Genomic DNA, 21842 nt, shown 5'->3' with positions numbered 1-21842 from the left:
CCAGGCTGCCCCTGATGGCATCGTTGCAGAATAATCTGATGTGCCACTAATGCCACAGATGGCAGAATGATCTAGGGTTACAGCTGAGTTGGGATGGTGCTCGAAGCCCTGGGCTCCTTCCCCACCACTGTAGGGCGGTGTATGCCTGTCGTTTCAGCACTCAAGTGGGACACGTGAGAAGCAGAAATTCAAGGTCAATCTTGACTATGTAGCAAGTTCAAGGCTGATCTGGGGCTACCTGAAACTTTGTGTAAAATAACATCAGAACCAAAAGAACAGTAATTAATGGTTTGTGAATGGAAGGAAGGACGGCTCCTGACCTTGATCAGAAAAAGGGGGGAGGGAGGAAAGAATTCTGAACAATTCCACTCTTCTTGAGATACTGACGTTACTGAGCACTGTGTGATTTTAAGTAACCACTAACATGCTTGCAGGGCAATTCTTTAAACCTACTGCAAGGTATCAGTACAACAGGAGCCAGTAGTGGAGGCAGAATCTGGATGCATGCTCTCCACATTCATAGAGAGAAAAATTTATCTCCATAGATGGCAGTAGCAGGGGGTCTGTGGCGGGAGGCTAGGTCATGATGATAGAGCTCTCCCAATTCAGTTAGTACATTTGTAAGCAAAGACAGGTGGGAGCACATGTTCTCCCAGATCCCTACCACGTGAAGGCAGAAAGAAGCGCCCACCTATAGACGGGTAAGATAGCTTCACCCCAAACCAGATCTGCCAAGCCTTGAAGTCAGATACCCCAACTGTGAGGGAGAAAGGCTTAGGTGAGCCACACACCCAGGGCATTTGTAATGAATACTTCGAATAGACCAAGAAAGGGGATGAAAAGGAAAAGGGGAAAGAAAAAGAAAAGCAAGGGGAGGCGAGTTCAGCATAGCAGCGTTGAATTTAAATAAGTGCATACGTGCTAAAAACAGATTATACAGTGGGAATCGATGTGAAATTCCTCCTCGTCTAGATGGAAAGGTTAAAACAAAAGCAGAGACTGCTAATTATAGTACAGCGATTCTAGCAGTATCAATGGCAGGCGAGAGTGATTCTAGCACACTTGGCTGGGAGAAGTTCCACTTGAGTCAGAAAAAGGCTGAAGGCTGGTTAGATGCTCTTCTCTGTCTCTTCAGCCTGTTGTGTACAGTAAGCTAGGGGAAGTACAAACGGGGGGAGGGGTTTCATGTGGCTATTTGCAAATTACATGGTTGGGTACTTCAAAAATCCAGGACGATATAGGCAAGTTACTAGTGCCGAGGAAAGAATCTGGCAGCATTCCTGTGTTGGTGCAGTGACCAACACAGGAAAATGATAGAACTATCACTTTAAAAAAAAATCAATGGTGTTCCTATGCATCATCAAGGAGCAAATAAGAAGAAAAATAGAGAAAAAGTCCCACTCACATTCGCAACACCGATTACACACTGTCGAGAAATGGATGTGGTGGAGAAAATTGCTAACTGAGCCTAGCGATGCACCTTGCAAATCTGGTTACCTGAGAGGCTGAGGGGGAAAAAATGACTACAGGTTCAAGGCTTGCCTGGGTAACTCAGTGAAGCCCTGTCTGTCTTAGTTTCATTTCCTGCTTAGAGGAAAGGGGGTTTTTCATCTCACAATTCCAGGTAATGGCCAGTAAGTCAAGGCAAGAAGAACTTGAAAGAACTAATCACTAAGAACTAATATAGCCACGGTCAAGAGCAGAAAGCCAGGGATTAATGCACTCATGCCCATGCTTACCTAGCATCTTCCACTCTTCCATAACCCAAGATCCCTTGCCTAGAGAATGACGCCACCCACAGTGGGCAAGTCTTCCAACTGATGGAGATAATCCCTCCAGTACACGCCTACAAGCTAACCTAGTCTAGACAGTCTCTCATTGAGATTCCTGCCCCGTGTGATGCTAGATCGGGTCAAGTGGACAATTAAAACTAACCACCACACTGTCTCGTGATAACATGAAAAAGCGGGTTGAAGAATGGCTCGGTGATGATGACCCTACTGTACTACTTAGATCTGTAATCCGCTTGGTACAGCCTAAAATCATTCAATGGGGTCTCAATTGACATAGTTCCCCGGTCAGACTGGCCTATGGCTACCTCTGTGAGAGACTGTCTTGGCTGACAATTGATGCAGGAGAACCCAGGCCATTGTGGGCAGCGCCCTCCGTAGGCAAGTGGGTCCAGGCTGTAAAGAAAGCTAGCTGACCACGAGACCGGGGGGAGCAAGCCAGAAAGCAACATTCCTCCTTGGTTTCTACTTCAAGCTCCTACACTGAGTTCCTGCCTCAGCTTCCCTCCGTGATGGATTGTGACCTGGAAGTGTGAGCCAAATAAGCCCTCTCCTCCTCAGAGGGTTTTTATCACAGCAACAGAATGCAACAAAAACGTTTGCCTGCCATGTGTGGGAACCTCCGTTCGGTAACGAAAGGACGAAGAGGGGAGGAAGGAAGAAGAAATTGCGAAATGTATTAATGAATACAGAGATGTGAATAAGTGGAACACATTTCATGGATGAGTAGATACTACATCACTGCCCCCAAACTGATTAACAAACCCGATGGCACCTCAATCAGAATCTCAACAGTCTTGTTAGCGAAAATTGACAAATCTATTCCAGAATGTATGTGGGAGAGGCAAATGAACAGAATGATTTTGAAGAGACTAGGTTTCAGGAGAAGGACATGTGCACAGAAGCCAGGGAGGATTACGGAGACAGAGTAAGCACCCCGAGCTGCCCTGGTACAGGAATTACAGATGGATCGATGCTACAAAACAAAACACAGACCAGCCTGCGCCAGGATGACGTGCCCGAGCATCTGATGGATTACAGAGGTGGTGCTGGGAGTCAGTGAAGAGGAGATGGATGACTTCATATGGGGACTTTCCATCAGAAAAAAAAAGTAATTAGATTTTCTCTTTTACTACATTCAGTATAATGAGTTTCATATGACTAAAGGAAAAAAAAAAAACAACAAGGATTTTAAAACTTCTCAGAATTATAGGATATCTTCATGATGACCTAAAAATAAAAAAAAAATGATTTATTAGACAGTGGACGATGTCTAATGAGAAAGAAAGCAAAAGCAACAAATAAAAACCTTCACCACTGCCCCCTCCAGAAAAGTCTCAAGAAATATGAGCCCAGTTGATGAGCAATGTGCAGCCAAGAGACCGAGAGACCAAGATGCACTGGTGTCCCCTAGCAATCAGTGAGAAAAACTAAATAATGTAACAAAAACTGGAGAAAGGATATAGATTTCAAGCCACTGAAGAAGGTCCCCATGTGTCCATCTGATGGCAGGGAAAGAAAGCTGTGTAGTCAGCAGCCACCGGGACAGCATGAGATTAGCAGCCCACACTGCTTCCCGCCACCACGGGAGCAAACCCAAAGTGTGCCAGGATGCCAACAGCTGGTGAGGACTCACAAGAGGCAGTCACCATGCAAGAGGCACCCACCCCACAGCCAGAAGTGCCCACTGCTTCAATACCACAGGAAGTATCTACCCGGCCAGTATGAACGCCAAGCTGCGGGCTATTCTGACTGGTGGCTTTGACATCATGGAGCAGGAACCACATGGTGTGATACACTGTCACAGCCCAGACCCCGAGAGCATCGCCTATCAGTGACTCAACTACCTGAACAATAGTCTCTCTTATAAAGTTCTGAGTTCCGTGAGGTTTCATCCAGAGCTCTGCAGAGAAGGTGCAGCATGTACGTTTAGTTTACATTATATCTGTTTAAAAGAGAAGTGTTTTTACATATAAGAGCCTTAATCCATTTTGTGTTGGCTGTTGCAAAATGTCGGACCCTGAGCACTTGATAAAGAAGAGGTTGTTTGGCTCATGATCCAGAGAGCTGAAAGGTCCAAACAACATGGCATTGGCCTTTGGTGAGGGTTCATGTCTCACCGCATAGTGAGGAAGAGGTAGGGAATCAGATGCATCCAGAAGGGTCCATGGGGGTAGGGGGCTTGTTTTATAGTGACCCAGTCTTGTGAGAACTGCCACCGCCACTGTAGGGTGGCACTGACTCACTGATAGTGATGCAGACACCGTGACATAACCCCTTCCACTAGGCCCCACAGCTTAGTCGAGGACCAAGCACGTGATCCTCTTGAGGTCAAACCACATCCAGACCATCACCCTCTGCCAGGTTGGGTAAAAGTTTACCTCCATGGGTGCTCAGATGGGGCCCTCAATATTGCCCATGATGGAGGCTGATTCTTCCGAAACATACTCATCCATCATGATGTCCACCTCCCCTGGCCTCTCACCTCTATACACCAGAAGTGTAAGCATTCCTATAACCAGATTCCGACAGCTTGACAGTGGACAGTAATGTCTACTATGGGTCAAGATGCCCTGCCAACTTCTCAGGTACACACAGAGAGCTATGAACGAAGCTGTCTAGAGAGGCACTTACGATGGAAAACCTGTGTAGAGTAACCACACATGCCAGAATGTCAAAGAGCCATTAAAGCAAACCCTAGACACATTTGCAAATTATGATGGTGGTGGTGACGTGGTGGTGATGCTGGGGGTCCGTGACTGTGTCGAGTTTTTTTTTTTTTTCTAAACCGGCTCAAAATCTCCAAACAGGCTCTAAAAGCGTTGAGCAATGGAGCTGAAGAGGGTCCATAGCTGACACACAAATCTGGTAAAGGGACTTCTTTTAAGATGTCACAGCAGGTGCTTCTTTGATGAAGGAGGAACCTGCTTTCCAACAGGCAGTGCTGAAACAATGCATGTAAAGTTGCATCTTGATGCCCAGTCTCCATGACACACAGAAACGAACTCAGAGTGGACTACTGTTCTAGGAGCAAAGTGTGAGAGTCTGAAGCCTCTTGAAGAAAGAGCATCAGAGAAACTTTTTGTGACCTTGAGAAAGATGAAGAATAGACTATGGTCCATGATCCAAGTGCAGCCAAAGGCTTATTTTTAAATGAGCTGCTAGTTAGTGGCTTATACATTTTTAAGTTTCTGTACACATGCACACGCATAGACATAGCCCTCCTCAAGGAGACAGTCCAAACCTCAAGACTATGCCATGGAAACAGGTGAAACATCTTGCAAAGACTAACACATCGACTTCATGAATCTTTCAGAAATGGTCAAACCCACTGTGGAATTCTGGACCATACCACAAGACACCCAGCCTTAGTCTGGAATGCAGTTATATGCTCAGCCATATCACAGAATGCTTCACTGCCATAGGGTGTGGGACCGTGTTATTAGAAGCTGGACCATACTGAGAAGTGCTCAGCTACGTCATAGGATAGTTGCCCCATAACACTTGTGCCACTATTGCCGCTGTAGGCATGTCTTGCCTGACAGTTTGCACTGTAGTTCATTGAGTTCACAGCTGGGTAAGAACACTTAGGCCTTTTCTCCTCTGGTGAGCTCCACAGCGCCTTCCAGCAAAAGGAAAGCGAGCCAGCAGGAAGGAAGCTTCTTGCTCAGTTCTAGCTTCGTTTCTCTATACCTCGCAACCAAGGTGTGTGGTGTCTTCAGCAACAGAATGCTTAGCATTTGAGAACAACCAGGAGGAAGAGCGAGGGCCTGTATTGTCTGGGGGCTTCTGTGGCCTGCCTGACCAATGCCTGACCAATGACATTTTATAAGGAGTAGGCCACACCTGGCAGGGAGATTTCTGTTTAACAGCCTTGGCTTCTAAGAACAATGGCATCAAGCTGTGCAGAATATGTCCCTTCCAACCCTCTCTTTTTTCATACTCACATTTTTAATTGGCTTACAAAATAGTAGGTTTCCAGATCAAACAGCAAATTTTAAAATCAGACATTCTAACCCAACACAATCCAAAGATACACTAATTTGATACTTACACGCTGAGCAATGACAGTACAAAAATACCCAGAAATCTTTGTTTTGCGTAGTTGTTATATTTCCATGAGCGCAGAATAGTTTGTACAGTAAAAGCACTGCAGTCATAACAGAGGCTTTGGAGTCTCCGAGATGAGGTGTTTTAGGCTGGTTTCTGTGGTGTACGGAGTGACATGCGGCATGATGTATGTAAGGTACAGAGCACACATAGTTGTTCCCAGAACGAAAGCTGCAGTGGGGTCCTGAGACACAGGCCAGCCCTTTCAGAAGCACCTCAGGCTCAATACACACCGATTTTGAGTTAATCTTTGGGTGTTGCTCAGAACTCTGAACTCCTGAGCTGTTGTGGTATTCTTCATGATCCCATGAAGTTATGTACCCCACGAGGTCATGGCCTACAGTTTAGAAAGCTAGGATCTAGAGGGCTACAAGGTCTGATAGGGGTCTAACACGAACGGAGATCCACGCTGAAGGCTGCTCACTTCAGCATTTAGAACTGCGAACACTGGAAATCCACAAGCCAGGGCTCTATTTGTTTGCACATATTCTGAGGCAGGCTTGAGATGCCGGTGGATCAGGGTGGAATGAATGCTGTGGACCAGTTCCAAAAACAGCCTGAGTGAAGGCAGTGGGCTGTGGAAGGCACACAGCACAAGGGCAGATAGCCGTCACTTCATCACAGGTGTTGATTTATAAATCCACTGTAAGGGAATTCTTGAGATCTCCAAGGCCAGTTACACATGCTGGTTGCTGAAACACGTCATACGAATGAAAATGTAAGCTCCAGAAAGCCAATCTCCACAGGTCAGAAGGTAATTTTTCTGGGCCCTAGGAAAACAAAACAAACAAACAAAAAGCAACTTCAAACTTCAACTTTTTGGGGGATGGTTCCTTTCTTTATGTTACAGAACTCTGAAGCAAAAAACAGACACGGTGTTAATTTGGACAGTCAGGCGCAGGCATATGTTTTTAATTTACTGTGGGTTCCTTATGAAAGATGCCGCATCCTTTGCCTGTGGACGAAGCTGTGTGACACACCCGTGTCAGCCCCTAACCTGCCCTTCTATGCCCTGCTCTGTGAAGCTAAGGCTGGGACTTGGAAAGCCATTATCACCAGATTCTTCTGCTGAAAGGACATGTCAGCAGAGGTGGCAGAAAGACCCTCACTGCCAAGTTCCAGAGCCCACTGAGTGCTTCCTAGCATTCACCCAGGGGTTCCCAACTGCCTCCAGCCTCCTCGATCCAAGCAGGAAGCAGAGCTAAGATCTTCCTTCTAGGTGTGCACACTATGGGGTCCTCTGGCCTGCCAGCTATTGCAAACACCAGCCACTCTAGAAACCCTAGTGCCTGTCACCTCTGTACACCTCAGTCCCCCAACTACCAGAGGCCAAAGAGGGTCACCAGCTCTACATCTTCTGATGGGCTTAATCACAGTCCTCAGCTTATTCAGTTTTCCCTGAGCTACAGGGACACCCCATACCAGCTAAGCTTAGGCTCCACGGAGCTTTTCTCCAGGGTCTGAAGGGTCCAATTTAATGAAAACACACCTGCCTGGGAAAAGCCACAGAGCAGAGGACACACAAGGAAGCTGAAGCTGTAATGCGCATGGCTTGAAAGCGAGCAACAGCCAAGAGAAGGCGCCAGCGGTGTGTGGAAAAGAGAGTTTGCCATGTGGAACTGAAGTACAGCGGCCCATTCTGAAGCCTCCAAATGGAAGACCAAAGGGGTTTTTCTGGGCCTGAAAAGCTGAGGCCATATCTTTCTGAAGAGCAAGGGGGAAGGACATGCAGGGCAGAGTGAGACGAGCAAGAGGGCATGGGAAGGTCCAGACAACCCCACATGATAGAAGCCCCTCAGAGAACGGGAGTGAGGGCAAAGCGGGCAGCTGGCCACAAAACCCACAGTGCCGAAATGCCAACGTCAATGCTGTTGGTCACCAAGGAGCTCTGAGCAGAGCAGCCTGAGGTGGCAGTGGAGGGAAACAACCTCCATGCTGTGCCCAGGAAGTCTCTGATACCGAGGGAATGGGGCAATGAGCACTCCCGGGACAGTCACTTGAGCTCATATCTGCTGACTTCCTGTCTGCCCCCCTCATGCCCAGACCATCAATAATCCCAACGGGTTTTACTTTCTTCCTGTCTCCTGCCTTCACGGTCATCATTGCTGATGTCAGTGGCAATGACTTCTATGTTCTTATCTCTCCCCTTCTGCCCTTCCCAGCTTCAACTAATTGCCACTGGACAGACTGAAGCTCTGATGATTTCCAGTGGTGGCAGGATCCTGTCCCAGCCTTCCTGTCCATCCTCCTTGTGCTCTTTTCCCATCCTTGCACTGCACTGGGTCCTGCAGCTCCATCCTGGTCCCTGTCTGCCCTGTGCTGTATCCGTTTCCAGGTATTGGCAGAGTCTCAGAGCCAATGTCAATGTGCTACCCCACTAAAAGTCCCCCTATTTTCCCCTTCTTCCCTGAGCCAAACACAGGTGTCTTCTCCATTCCCGGGCCCAACAGGCTCACTCCTTTACCTTCTTATCCTACACCATGTCTTCCCTCACAATAAAACCCGAGTGCATCACTTTAACAACCCGAACATAAACTTGTGGTTAGAAACACTTGGAGAGCAAAAGCAGGGAGAAACTGCTTCCATTTAGTGAAAACGTCTACAAAATTTGTACTTGACACTGACACCAGACAGAATGGTAAATATCACTGAAAGAACGGACATGGTTGCTACAGCCATACTGACAGACAAGGACACCCACTCCTACCGCAGCAGTTCAGCTAGAGGTCCTAGAGAGTGGGAGAAGACAAGAAAGGGAAATAAGGGACAGACGAGTCATAAAGGAAGACATGAAACCAAGTGTTGACTGGAGGCATAATCTACACTGAAAATATCTGGGATTCCACTAAAACATATGCACATTTCCTAGATCCAGAAAGTGTGTTGATCAAGGTTTCAGGATACAAGACCAACACACGAAGATGGATTGTCCTTTTAAATACTTGAAAAGAGTATTGAGAAATCAAAACCCCAGAGACTGTTTTTAAGCAATCACCCAAATGAACTGTATAGCTATTAAAAAAATACCATTTCACAGTCTGAATATATATATATATATATATATATATGTATATATATATATATATTCAATGAAAGAAATCAAACAAGTTCTAAATCCATAGAAAGACATGTACCGTGTTTATCAATTGTAAGATTCAGCATAATGATGATGACGTTGATTTTTCCAAATTGATACACACATTTAAATGGATTCCAGGTGATATTCTAATGTGACGTTTTCTTATATGTGGTTAAGATTATTTTAATGTTCACATGAAAAGGCAAGTAAATTATAAAAGCTAAAACAGAAAAGGAGGAGGGCAGGAAGGGAAAAGAGAACAGAAAAGAAACCCAGTTTGAAGAGAAGAGAAAGAATAAGAAACCCAGTCTGAAGATTAAACTTTATATAAAATTAACTCAGAATGAAACACATATTTAAATGTAACTATAGAGTTTTAAAAATATAACACAGGAGAAAATCTTGATGAATGGTTCTTAGATCTGACATCAAAAGCAAGAACCATAAAAGAAAAAAAAAAGATAAGTTGGATTTCAGCAAAATTAAAAGGGTTTATTGCATAAAAGTGTCTGTTAAGATAAAAAAAAAAATATAGCCCATGGGCTGAGAAATGTATTTGAAACCCACACATGTAATAAAGGACTCATAACTAAATTATATGAAAAGTTCTCAAATTTTAATTAGTATGAAAACAAAACCCAAGTTTAAAAAGTGGGCAGAGGACTGAAGGCCTTCTACTGGGGAGGACATATAGGCACAGAAAGACTGAGGGCCATTCACTGAGGAGGGCACAGGGACACAGAGACTCGGGGATGCGCTGATGGTGACCCCTGGAGATAGGAAGGCCCACGCAGAAATCTCTACAGGACAAACAGCGAGGAGGCAGACAGAAGAGCTAGAACTGTTGTGTATAAAGAAGGTGAGAAGCAGGTGGAGGAACAGAGAAACTGGAGCATCCATGGATTTCTGGTGAGAAGGTAAAATAGTAAAGGCAGTTCAGAAAACGGTCAGGCAGGTAAATATTTACCATATGGCGCAGCAACCACACTCTTGGGCATCCCTTCCAGAAAAATGAGAGCCTCTGTCCACTGTGCACAAGAACACCCACAGAAGTTCAGCTTCCAGCAGCCAGAGCCACAGACAATCCAAACTACCTTCCACACTGTGGAATACTACCTAGTTGCTTCTATATCTTTTCCAGAGCCACAGGGGTTCTAGGCAGGGGTTTGGGAATTGGGTCCTTTTTTTGTAGCTTACCAGAGGGTGGGGAGGAGCTCCACGCTAGAGCTAGAGGCTTGGGGTCACTCGTGATTTCTCAGTGTCCCTCCTGGGTCCTGTCTGTGGAGCGGGATGAAAGTGTTAAGAAACAAGGCTGGTGACAGGCGTCAGACGCTTTGCAAATTGAAAAGGTGTTATGGTGGTTAATTCCCACTCTCAGCTTGATTGAATTGAGAAATGCTTGGGGCAGTAGTGTGGTGCATTTCTGGATGCGTCTATGACTATATTCTGGAGAGGGGTAACTGAGCAGGGACCACTCACCTTGGATGTGCTGACACTATCCCATAGGCTGTGGTCCCAGATTGAATCAAAGGGAGGAAAGGAGAAAGCTGCGGAGGGCAACATTCCATCCCCAATCCACCAAGCTGTAAGCAAACAGCATCCCCCTCCCACAGCCATAGGCAGGATCCCTCCCCTCCCCACCCTCTCTGAGTGTATCCTCTCAAACCGTGAGCCAAAACAAACTTGTCAGGTGTTTAGTCACAAAAATTAAAAAAAAAAAAAGTAACTAATACAGGTGGAGGACTGGGGAGAGCAGGCATTTCCTTACCAGCTGCTGAGCACCCAAGGACATCAAGGGGACTGTGCGGGTATTCTTCCTGGATCCTGGGTGCTGACTTGGCCTCTGCTTCGGGTCTCAGATGGGAGGACACGTGGGAGACGTCATTTCTCCTATCTGCAGGGGATCTTCACCAAGGAGGTGAGGCACCCCACCTCTGTTGCCAGGGCCTCAGAAATGGCAGCCATAAGTAGGAGGCTGGTGACAGCCACAGCCTTCCAAAGAGCAGGGAGGGCGGGCAAGCTGGACAGCTGGAGGCCTCCCCCTGAGAGCTTTCATAATTAGAAGCAAAATCAAAGAAAGGCCCAGCCCAGTGATGGCTTCAAACAAGCCTATTTTTAAATCATCTAATGCCAGGCCTTGTCTGGAGATCATGATTAAACGGGGTTGTGTGTGCATGTGATGTGCGTGTACGTGCGTGCGTGCGTGCGTGCGTGCGTGTGTGCGTGTGTGTGTGTGTGTGTGTGTGTGTGGTGTATGTGTGGTATGTGTGTGTGTGCATGAGTGTGTACACTGCACCTCTGCATGGTTTTACTTTTCCTGTAAATATCCCTCGCCTTCTCTGAGCTCAGCATCTTTCTGGCTTCTGTGGACTCTCCTGTGACCATCTTGCAGCTTCATATCCATTCACTGGGTGTTTTAGCTGGAGAGAGTGACCTTTGACCCATTCAGTAATGGTTGACTGAGCAAGGTCAGGGTTAGGCCCTTGCACATCCTCCCAAAGGAGAAGTCCATAGAAGCCAAAGTTCTCCAGTGGCTCGGAGGAAGAAGGATCCTTCCAGAAGGTAGAGAAGAACCAGATGGTGGATGAACCAGGGGCACAAGCACCACTCTCAGCCAGACGTCCAGGGAACCCAGCAAGTGACAGGAAAGGGCCTTGAATTCCTTCTCTGTGACGAAGACTAACCCAATCAAACTCTCAAGGCCATGTGCAAAGTCACCATCTTTAGTTTACATCTGCCTGTCCTCCCCCGCCTTTGTTCCCCCACTCTGCCTTAGGCAGCTCAAATGCAGTAGTCCCTCATCCACTGTTGACCTAAAGGATCTGGAAAGACAACCCCCATAGTTCCTTTCTCTTTCTCTCACTCCCCCTCCCCCCGGGCTGCTCAGGCAGGCCCTAGACATAATTCCTGTCCTGCCCACAGGGCTTCCCCTCATCCCGCCCCCGTCCCTGTATTTGAACCTGCCTCACCTGCTCTCTGCTGCACAGGTCAACCAGGAGCAGAGCAGCACCCCACCGTCAGCCATCTGGGAGCCTGCCAGACATAGAGCTGACTGGTGGGGTTTTAGGCCAGCCAGGGAACTTGCTAGAAATGAGATAAGCGGAGGTCGGGGGATCAGGGGATGAGCCAGGAGATCTGGAGTTTCTATAGGGTGGGGAGATAAACAGACCCACAGGAGCTTGCTACCCTCGCTGCCATCCTGACCTTGGAGCTTCCTGTGCAGAACTTCAGCTCCAAGCTGCTGAAAGCATCCTCACAGGACTGGAGGCTTGAGCAGTGCCTGACGGCCCCCTGCAGAGAACCATCAATTGTCCCAGTGTGATTTCTTAATCATCTTGCAAGTAATTAGCCAGCATCCTCATTAGCACACCGAGCTTTGTAAAAGTTTCAGGGAGGAGGCAGCTGCAATGGGCAAAATTCAAATTGGGTGATTTTTAATTACAGAGGAACCTACCAGGGAGAGTTGCCTTGTCAGTTTTGCAGCCTGCCTTCATATTCATTTTCCACCAGTTCTTGGAAATGAAGAGCCAAATGCTGTCACTCACCTTTGTGCTCACCCAGCGGGACACAAAGCGACAAAGGAACGGAGTAGCAGGGGGGCAGACACTGGCTGTGGAAGATCCTGTCTCGGACATCCAGGCCAGGCGGGCTCCTACATCTTGAAAGTGATGGGCTAACTGGGGGGAGGGACTGCCTCCACAGCCTGGCTGCCCTAACAGAACAGCAGAGACCGGAGCCATCAAAGACTGGAGTGCTCATTCCCGGTTCCAGAAGCTGAGTCCCAGAGCCAGGCAGGCCCTGTGTCTGGTGAGGGTTGCCTCCCACCAGACCTCCCCGACGACAGATGCCTTCACACCAACAGAATGGCTGCCACATTGGCCTCATCTTAGAAGGACACTGATCCCACCATAAGGCTCCATCCTTCAGGCCTACTCACCCCCCCAAAAAAAACTACTGCCTCCTGGAAGCATCACCTGAGGATGAAAATGTCACCCACCGTGTGGGTTTTAGGACAGATGTGAATGTTATTTCTAGCAGGGATTTATCTGTAGACAGTTCTAGAACTGGGTGCCAATGTCCTCATTCGATGAAGCAGGAGTCAATGGAGACCTCAGAACCTGAAAAAAAAAATGTTGGGATAGTTCGGGAACCCAGTGGTAACTGTTGGCTGAGGAGGTAAGGTAGCCCATGTCTGTCAGGTGCTCTCGGATGCAGGCACAAATTATAATGGTGGCATAGCAATGCCACTTGAACTATTAAGACAATCATTAGAAGATTCAGGCAACACAGGGTAAACGGGGTGGAGACAGGATGAGGAAGGGACCAGGGGACAGTAAAGAGTAACTATCGGTGGCTTCCCTTTTTTGTCTACTGTATCTTGGCATGTGATACTTATTAACTGACACATCCTCAATGTGGCACAGTGAGCTGTGTCTACCCAGCCGGCAGAGGGAACAGACGCAGGTGTGTTCCGCACAACGTGCTGGAGTTGCCCCGGGTCAGGTAGGAATGGCCTTGTGATGGTCTAGTTTCCCTGTCACTTGGCTCAGAGGAGCCAGCATCACTCCAGAGAAAAGCCTCTGGGTGCATCCTGTGAGGAACTGTCTGGGTTAGGTTGGCTGAGGCATGAAGAGTCACCTTTAGTGATTGGAGTGGTGCCATTTCAGGAGCTGGTGTCTCGGGTTGAACGTAAAGGAGAGCGCTGAGCACAGCGACATCTCCCTCTGCTTCCCATTGTGGGTGCACTATGACCACCGACCTCGGGGTCCTGCTTCCTAAGCCTAACCCTAACTGTAATCCTAATCCTAACCCTCCAGCCCTAACCAGGGCTCTATCCTTGAACTGTGAGCCATTATAAAGCCTTCCACTTTTAGTCACAAAGGCACTTCCCTTCTCTAAATAACTCTGTGTTCGGGGCATTGGAGAGATGGCTCAGGGGTTAAGAACACTGGCTGCTCTTCTCAATGACCAAGGTTTGAGTCCCAGCCCCTACATGGTGACTCAGCATTGTCTGTGACTCCTGAAAGTGGGGAATCTGATGCCCTTCTCTGGCCTCTGTGGGTACTGCATGGGTGGGGTGCAGAGTCGTACATGCAGGTGAAACACTCACACACATAAAAACAAAACAAAACAACACAAAAAAGTCTGTGTTGTCCTAAGTGGAGTTGACATCAATGTCAGAACTTCTTCCCCAGCACAGTCCTCCTCTACATCAGGTTTGGTGGCTTGGCAGGACTAAGATCAAGATGTGCGCCGGTCCCAGGGACAACTGTAAAAAGTTGATGTCCACTGATGAGAGCAATTTTACAGCAAGGTCAGACTTGTTCAGGCCTGGATGAGTGACCCCACATAGAATGCTGAAGCCTGAAAAGAGTGTGAGGGTGTTCCCCACGCTTAGAGGAGATCCCTTGTCTTGCAAAAGCCTTAGCTATGAGTTGGAGAGCCATAAACAAAAAGCAGACCATAGACCCACTGGGGCTGAGATGAGGCTGAGCCTGGGTGACAGAGGGAGCAGTGCTGTACAGGCAAGCCAGTAGATGCCAGACATGGGATGTTGCTGGGGACTGGAGTAAAATAACTGCAATCAGTTTTAGACAAGCCACGTTTGGGATGCCCCAGAGTCAATCAGCAGAGAGATCAAGTCATCATCTGATCATTTATTAAATTATCACTGGGCACCAGATACCTTTCAAGGTGAGTTACAGATGTCACCCATGTAATTCTCCCAAAGACCTTACACTCACACCCCACAGGTTAGGAGTAGAGTGAGGCAAAGAGCAGTTAAGTAAATCACTTAGGCTAAGACCACACGGATAATAGAAGGTGATGTGGGAGGACCATGGTCCTGGCAGGTGGTCTGTGCTTCATCTCTTCCTTGTCTGATCTGAGATCCAGGCTCCACGTCTTGCTAGAGCTTAGCCTTCTCTGTTTCTGGTGAGCTTAACTTCTGGGCCTCTTGGGGGTGGGAAGAGTGAACTAGGGTGTTGGTATCCTACCCCCCCACTTGCCATGTTGGGCCAGACCCTTCACATTGACCCCAATCCCATAGCTCAGGAGAATTCTGCTCCCCTTCCTTCCTTTGCACCTCCAGTTCTGGGGAGTGCTTGGCTCCCTACGGTGCTAATTTTGTTGGCTTTCCTAAAAGAGCCCGCATGCTTGTAAACAGTCCTTGCCTGCATCCCGTGCGAGCACACCATCTGTTTCCTGGTGAAACCTGCTCTGTGGCGAGGCACGGGGGAGATAAATTGGAGAGTCATTAACATAAATACAAACATTATCGCTACAGGTATCAGGAAGATTTCCCATGGAGAGATGGTGGAGGGACAAGGGCTTCCCACCACCCTTGAAAGACATCAGCATGGATGGATGGTGGCCAGAGGGAGAGGTGGGAAAGTAGGAACAGGACTGTGCTACCAAAAGAAGCCACTGAGTGTGGACACACTGAGCGGTCCATTGGGGTAGAGACTGAGAAGGCCAGGCTTATTTGCCCTGGCTCCCAGTTTTTCAAGTGGGTCAGGTGCAGGGACCACTCTGCAAGAGAGATGGAAGCAAGGTGATGGATCCGGCTATTCAGAGAATTGAAACTACAGAGATGAGGAAGTTACAGGGTGATGATCCAGAAGGCAGGAGTGGGCTGGGTCTCCTCTTTGCTCCACTGTCACAGCTCTGTTCTGGGAAATGGGTACCTGTGGCCAGCACAGAGAGTGCCTTGGCCCTATTTCTCCTCAGATATACACAAATAGAAGCCAGGTTAGAGGAAGAGGGCCAAAGCTGTGGCTTCCTCTGCCCTCCTGTCTAGTTTCTCTCTAGACCTCAGTAGTGTGCCTCCCTGGGAGTAGTCTCAGCCAATGTGGGAGATGCAAGGGTGGGCTAAAGGCAGGAAGAAGCAGAGGGGTCAGATAAGAGGCTTTTGCAGAGCAGGGAAACACCAGTGTGGGTGCCAATAGAAGAGTTGAACAGATCAAGAAGGTCCAGAACTCTTATTCCTGCATGTGAGATGCCTGCACGAGAGCAGTGGGGACAGTAGAAGGAGACAGTTGTCAGTGAGGAGAAAGAAGCCTGCAGGAGCTTTTTGGCCAGATACTGTATTCAGCTTGGTGCTTCCTCATCAGTGGAGTGTCATCAGCACAGGAGCATGAGAGCCGAAAGGATGGGAAACTCAAGAGTGACAGGCATAAGGTCATGGCCAGCACCAATAGCTCTGGGGACAGACTATAAAAGAGGGAAGGCCTTAACTGACAAGAGTCTTAGCATCTCCTCTGCAGCCCAGTGATGGCAAGGGTCCTGTCTCTGGCCAAGCTTGAGCCAAAGGCATCCCCGAGGCAGGAATTGATAGCCAGCCCTACTCCCCAAGGTCATGCTACTCTTCTGAGAACTCGCTGCCAGCCCCTGGATCATCTTTGTTTTCAGCATCTCTTCCTGCAGGGCCTCTTGCCTTGTGAGAGGCACTGCCCAGTGAGGCACAGGGGAGGGCTATCAAGTGTTAAGTCTGTGCTGAGGTCAGAGGCAGGGGTGAGGAGAAGGGAAAGGAAGTAGAGCTTTCCATGCTCCAGCAACATGTTAGCTGAAAATAGAGAGCAGTGTTCTCCCTGGGAAGCACTGCCAGCCCATATGCTGTTCATGAGACCAGATAGGATGTCAGTGCCTTCTACAGCATGTCCAGGACCCCAGGATCCTTGCTGCCCCAGCCCCGTCCATGGCTCTCCACTTAGGTCATATCCAACATGTACTTTCAAACAGGTCTCAATTCCCTGGGCCCCCAGATATGGGGTTTGTCCAGCTGGGCCAGCATCTGTTGTACCCAAGAGCCTCAGAATGCTAGTACTGGGGCTAGGACATCTGAGGTATCATCTTTCCTGTTTCCTCAAGGGATGTGGGGCACACTGGGGACAACATTATAACAAAGAATGGCTTCCCAACCTGCAGACATCTTACACCGCTTTTGACCTCAGAACCTGTCTTCCACACTAGACTTATAGTTATTTCATTGGCCAGAATCCCCAGAGATAAGGTTTGGCAGTCTCCACAGGTTCCATTAAGCACCAGAAGGTGAAATGTTCCAGAGACCCGGAACATCCCATCAATCTCCCTCAAGGTATATCCATCCCAGTTCCTGGGATGGAATTATGCAAGCTAGCTCAGTATCCTGAGGGGCACCCTCACTGCACTTGGTCACATCTCTGAGAATGGTAAAGGTGGGTAGTAGCTCCCCAGGGAACCATGTTTTCCAGACATATAAAATGCCCACATATTACACATATGTTAACCCTACCCCAGGGTCCCTGAAGGGAAGCAGGGGGATTGGCTGTTAGTTGTCCCAGCGGTTTCTTCTCCTTCCCTTTCTCCTGGGTCCCTGTATCTCTCGAACTTGGCTGATGGAAATGACAAGAACAGATATTCCCTGTGTTAATGCTGGTGCTTTCCTTAGTCTTTAGGGACCTATGCCACAGGAATTGCTGGGGCTGAGTCTTGGCCACAGTCACTTTGATCTGCAGCAAATCTTCCAAGCCACGCTCCTTCTATTCTTTGGTCCTTTCCCTTCATTTCTGAGACCCCTTTATTGAGTCTTCTCAGGAGAGAGTTGCAACAGTGTCGCCTGGGTAGAAGGTCTCAGCATTGGGAACCAGGACCTCAGAGACAAGCAAATTAAAATTGCTTGCCTCAGCAGACATGAAGGGACAATCCTAAACTGAGAAGGGCTTGTCAGGTGCACCTCACCTCTGCCTGCCCCACCTGTAACCTTACTGCCAAGGACATAAGAATGCTCATGTCTGAGATGACAGGGTACACAGCTGTTTGTCCCTTGGTGAAGGGGTACAACAGATGCTGGCCCGGTTGAGTCTTATGTGTAACTGGGGTTGATATGCTCTTCTGTTGCTGTTCTTCTGATAAACAGTGAAGAAGATGTGAAGCCTAAAGGATGAGGCAGATAGCCTGGCCGCTAGAGTCAGGGGTTAAATGGAAGCCACCGCCTGCCTCTCAGCTTCACTGGCTCATTCAGGCACCCATGTGGTAGCTACAAGGACCACACTGCTATGGAAAAGAACCTAAACTCTACTTTCATGGGAGATGGGGAGAGCACATATTGTGGAGTTCAGGGTTATCTTTGAGCTTGTTCAAGGTGGTACTGTGGCCCAGGATCCTGTAAAGAGGGAGGAAATTATGAAAACAGAGGGGGAAGAAAGGCAGAAAGTGTAGGTGAACAGGAAGTTATCCCTTCTAAGAACCAGAAAGGTCCTGGGAGGTGCAGCCCAGGGCAGGATTGGGAGTGAGGGAGATGAGGCAGGAGCCATCATTCTGAAGGCCTGGGAACCCTACCCTGAGGTAGCTATATCCTGGCATCTGGAAGCCCAGAGCAAATGATCCTGAAGTGCTGTGATGACAGTTGCCCGTGGAGATGAAGTTTGTACGTAAGGAACCCGAGGCTTTACATTGGGCATGAACAGGTAGGTATCTGTGGCTAGTCAGAGGGTCTAAAGAGAGTAATGGTGATCACCATGGAGGGTTGAGAGTGAAGTAAGGGCCTGGAAAGAATGACATGTGGTTCTTCATAGAACAAGAGCAGACTCTAGCTGGCTAGGTCAGGACAAGAGTATAGTGATCACTTGGGACACTCCACCTGAGATGTGTTTCCAGGGAACCTCGACTGTTTAGGCTGAGGCACCGATAAAAGGCTAGGTGGGGCGGGGAATCAAAGGCACTAGCCCAGAGGTGAAGCAGAGCAGTGGCTATACCACAATGCTTGAAAAATGGCCGTTCAGGAGGGCTATAACTTATGTGAAGCCCAGCACAGCTGCTAGGAGGGTCAGAGGTCATAAAAAAGGGGGCACATAATATCTCCCAGAGGTGCTTAAAGGGAGTAAATACTGTCCAGAAGGGAGAACAAGGCTGTAAGGAGTGTGCAGGAGCTGGCATGAAGTCACCTGGTATTCCACCACTCCCAGAGCTTTTCTGTTTCTGTGCAAAATGAAGCTTTACTGTGAAGTATTCTGGGTAGATGGTCAGGAGAAAAGAACAAGAGGCTTGTCTATGTAGGAGCAGGGCTACAGTTCACAGGGGAACAAACTAACGTCAAAGCTCTGAGATTGTTTCTTATGTGAGAAAGATCTGGACGTGTTAAATACAGATATGGAGAGTGCAAACATTTCAGAAACATTTTACTTTAAACTCTCTGTGTATGTGTGGAGGTACTCACCTATAGAGTGAGTGCCTATAGAGGTCAGAGATGTTGTATACCCATTGAGATTTTGCTATAGGCAGGTATGAGCCACCTGCAGTGGACATGAGGAACCAAATCTGGGTCATCTGGAGGAGCAGGGAGAGCTCTGAACTGCTGAGCCATCTCAACTTTTAGATTCCACAGAAAAGAGACAGAACCCTGTACAAGGAGGCTGAGTCAACAGGATGTAAATTTGCTATGTGGTGTGACGCACAGAGAATCAGTAACCCCTACCTCCAACAAAACAAAACAAAAACAAACAAACAAACAAACAAACAAACCGTAACCCTATTGTTAATTGAGGTCTCATATGGGAAGGGGGGGAGACGTCAGCTTTCACACTCAGAAATCTTTTCAATAACATCCATCATCCTGACAACCTGGAAAGAACTTCAGCACCAAGGACAGATAACAGTATTTGATGTCTTTCCAACTGGATGACCTTGAACTCAGTTCTCAAGGTCTCTGGGAACAGAAGATGTCTATAAATATCCAGTGGGTAGGATCTGCCATGTCCTTCCACCAACAAACCAGTCCTGCACAGGGCCATGGGCTCCATGTACTGTGAACCAGGTGCCAACCCACACCTTGCCCTGGCATGGTGCAAGGAAAATGAACTGACTCAGACCAGGCACCAGCAGAGAAAATTCAAGCAGGAGCCAGTCCTGAATGGGCCTGGAGCCTGAATTCACACTCACTGTGCATTTTGGAAAACAGCAAGGTAATAACTCAATTTAAAGGCTGACAAAGAGTTCCAAGACCCCAAGAGAGCACGGGGTCTTGTTCATGGCCCTCTGGGGGACGAACCAGGAGTCAAATATAAAACCATAGTGACAACAGGAGAACAGTGAGAACTGACTGAAAATGAACGTGTTCCCAGCTTGTTGAAGCCAAAGCAATAGACTGGAGAAAATGGATGGCCTGGACGCCATCATGAGGATAAAAGACAGACCATAGTTCATGATGAAAACATCCATCATTGGAAGTGAGAGGGGAAAACCTTCCAAATTAAACCCAGCACAGACTAATAAAGTTGCAAAATTAATAATAATAAAGAGAAGCTAAATTAATGAAATGGGAGAGCAACAGATAAGAGAGAAGGCCAAAGCTGCTCTTGAAAAAAACATTCATTAAAATGCAAATGTTGAGGCTGTAGAGACGGCACAGAGGTCAGGAGCACTGGCTTCTCTTCCAGGTGACCAGAGTTTAATTCTTAGCAGGGCACACACAGGCACCTGTAACCCTAGGCTAGAGGTCTGATGCCCTCTTCTGACCTCTGAGGTCACTACATACATGCAGTGCACAGACATCCGTGCCGGCAAAACATCTGTGCACATAAAAGAAAAATCTCCAGAAAGATGTTTTAATAAAATGTTTGTCATGGTGAGACATATGTACAGACAATCAGCGAAGACCAAGTCCAATAGACAGGGCTGTCCGGTGAACAGGGATGAGCAGGGGATAGAACTCTCGTTGTGAGGGGTAATAAGACTGCAAGGGGCAGTGGCCTGGCCTCTCGTCCTCATCGGACAAGAACAGCCTGTGACTGGACATGGGAAGTTGCACACATAAGCCAGAGAGCCAATGACACCCCCAAACCATTAGACCCTTGATGGTGAATTCAAGTTGGATTTATAGTAACTTGGCTGTAGCCTCATTTGTCCTGACCTCATCAACAGAATGTTGAGGGGCAAAAGAAATTCCCCCAAAAGATACACACAGCTGCCTCCACTGCTATGAAGCTCAAAATCAAGCAAGATTCAACAGCAGCATCCTAAGTTACATACAGAGAGAGTAAAGGACACAAGGAAAAAAAATATGACTTATGCCAGGATCACAGGGGAGAGAATTGAGGCTCGAGAAATGTTCCTGTTTTCTGTTTTTTTTTAGCCCCCTAGAAATGTTGTGGACACTCAGGTCACCATGGATACGTGGGTGTGTTATACATGCTCTGGGCATATGATGCATTTTATATTGACTAATGAACAGAATCTCCTTGAACGCTGGGAAAGAATAACATGTAAGCCAGAACATTCTAGAAGGCCAGATCCCTAGCTTATGCACAACACCACCATTCTCTAAAGCAGGCGCAGAAATGCTTGGAAAGCGAGCCAAGATAAAAACGAGAGTTGAGAGGAGAGAAGCAGAGGCTGCCGGCAAAGGCTGAATGCTTTTGTGAGTTAAATATGCACAAGGGGCGTAAGGGAAGGTGGGATATGCCAGAAAACCAAGTCAGCAACAAGCTTAAGCTGCAGCTCCCCACCTTAAGGAAAAATCATAAAATCCCGAATCTTAAGTGAAAAGGGTTGTTTGTTTTGTTTTGTTTGTTTTTGCTAACATGGACAGAGCACAACAATGGAAGCTCTGTGTATGGAAATGCTTCTGAGGATGCCTGGAAGCCTGGAACAATTATGAAGAACATGGCTGAAGTAACGTTACCGGACAGAAAGAGAACAGAGTGGGAAGGTCAAAGGACCTGTCCTTCCCCAGTGCCATCAGAGGAGTGCCAGGGGCCTGCCAGTTACTGCTCTATTTCTGAGATTCCAAGAAGGAATATGTCATCCTCCAGCACTGTCAGGGAGAAGAATTATACTACGGATGCACAAAAATAACACAGGTCTCTGACTTGTCATCCACAGTAAGA

The 21842-nt window shown here is 47.7% G+C and overlaps 1 long non-coding RNA gene across 1 annotated transcript; it reads right to left on the bottom strand.

Annotated features, from left to right (window-relative positions):
• Nucleotides 1-3311: 3311 nt before the first annotated feature.
• Nucleotides 3312-11853, bottom strand: LOC132655815 (uncharacterized). Its single transcript, XR_009593685.1, has 3 exons — nucleotides 10748-11853; nucleotides 10177-10257; nucleotides 3312-6670 (listed from the first exon to the last, which is right to left on the bottom strand). It is a non-coding gene; the product is annotated as an uncharacterized LOC132655815 (long non-coding RNA).
• Nucleotides 11854-21842: the final 9989 nt, after the last annotated feature.

The sequence above is a fragment of the Meriones unguiculatus genome, chromosome 8, assembly GCF_030254825.1.
Source record: "Meriones unguiculatus strain TT.TT164.6M chromosome 8, Bangor_MerUng_6.1, whole genome shotgun sequence".
Classification (NCBI taxonomy): Eukaryota; Metazoa; Chordata; class Mammalia; order Rodentia; family Muridae; genus Meriones; species Meriones unguiculatus.
The sequence above is the reverse complement of the archived record's forward strand: the minus strand, read 5'-3'. Positions and strand labels throughout refer to the sequence as shown.